This window comes from Pinus tabuliformis, chromosome 4_2 (assembly GCF_031772625.1).
Source record: "Pinus tabuliformis cultivar Carrire ecotype Pingquan chromosome 4_2, CPIR1, whole genome shotgun sequence".
Taxonomy (NCBI): domain Eukaryota; kingdom Viridiplantae; phylum Streptophyta; class Pinopsida; order Pinales; family Pinaceae; genus Pinus; species Pinus tabuliformis.
The window spans coordinates 236,339,892-236,341,750 of NC_142304.1; positions in this window are offsets into that span (position 1 = coordinate 236,339,892).

Below are 1,859 nucleotides of genomic sequence, written 5' to 3' on the forward strand. Positions count from 1 at the left end.
TTTTCAAACCCTTCCTTAAAAAAATTGTGTTAGTATTTTTGGATGATATACTAATTTACAACTAGTCTTGGAAGGATCATGTTGAACATGTTGACAGGGTGCTACAACTATTGGAGGAGAAACAATTATATGCAAAAAGATACAAATGTTTCTTTGGAGTACAAGAGGTGGAATATCTGGGTCATATTTTATCTCATGAAGGAGTTAAGGTAGACCCTAACCAAATTAAAGCCATTAAGGAATCAAAAATCCCCACATCCATAAAGCATCTATGAGGATTTCTGGGGTTGATAGGGTATTATCGCAAGTTTGTTAAGAATTATGGGAGAATAGCAGCACTTCTAATAACATTATTGAAGAAAGATGCATTTTCATGGACTCCAGAAGGAACAAAGGCCTTCAAACATCTTAAATAGGAAATGTGCCAAGCATCGGTATTAGCTACACCGGACTTCACAAAAACCTTTATTGTGGAATGTGATGCTTTAGGAAATGGAATTGGTGCTATTTTAATGCAAGATGAAAGACCCATTGCTTTTGAAAGTCGTCCAATCAAGGGAAAGTTTTTACACAAAGCTATTTATGAGAAGGAAATGTTGGCAATACTACATGCACTTAAGAAATGGCGACCCTACCTAATGGGAAGACACTTCAAGGTAAAAACGGATCATGATAGCCTTAAATACTTTTTAGAACAAATATTATCCTCTGAAGAGAAACAAAAGTGGGTCACAAAGATGTTGGGGTATGACTTTGAAATCATCTACAAAAAAGGGAAGCAAAATGTGGTGGCAGATGCGCTCTCAAGAAAGGATGAGGATGTGGAAGCATTGTTGTGCGCCATTTCTATTATCCAACCAGATTGGATAAATGAAGCAAGGGAGGAATGGAAGAATGATGAAGAAGTGTGGGAAATTATTTGAAAGTTACAACAAGATTCCAGTACATCTGATACATTTAGTTGGAAAAATGATTTGTTATGGTACAAAGATCGCTTATACCTCTATAAGAATTCCCAACTCAAACAAAAGATTCTTATGGAATTGCACACTTCTTCCTTAGGAGGGCACCTAGGATTTTTAAAAACTTATCACAGGGTTAAGAAGGAATCTTTTGGGGATGGCCTTAAATCGGATATTCAAAATTTTGTGGCAAAATGTTTGGTTTGCCAACAAAATAAAGTTGAAACAATTAAGACCTCAGGTCTATTACAACCTCTATCCATTCCAAGCCAACATTGGGAGGAGGTTTCAATGGATTTTATCACAGGTTTACCCAAGTCTGAGGGAAAGAGTGTCATCATGGTGGTAGTTGACAGACTTACCATGTATGCACACTTTTGTGCATTATCACATCCATTTAAAGCTAGTACAGTTTCTACTGCATTTATGGAAACAATTCAAAAGCTACATGGAAATACAAATATTATTGTAAGTGACAGAGATCCCATTTTAACCGGAAATTTTTGGACATAATTATTTTCTTGTCTCAGTACTCAGTTAGCTCATAGCTCATCTTATCATCCTCAATCTGAGGGGCAAACTGAGATAGTAAACAAATGTTTGGAAGGATATCTTCATTGCTTTGTATCTAATAAACAGACACAATGGGTCAAATGGTTGCCTATGGCTGAATGGTGGTATAACACTTCCTTCCATACAGCAACAAAAATGACCCCATTTATGGCACTTTATGGATATCAGCCACCATCCATCACATCATATTTAAGAGAAAATTCTAAGGTTCAAGCAGTGGAACATCACTTCGAGCATCAACAACAAGTCCTCCAACTCTTAAAGGATAACCTCGTGTTGGCGCAGAATAGAATGAAACAACAGGCAGATCAACATCGCAACAAA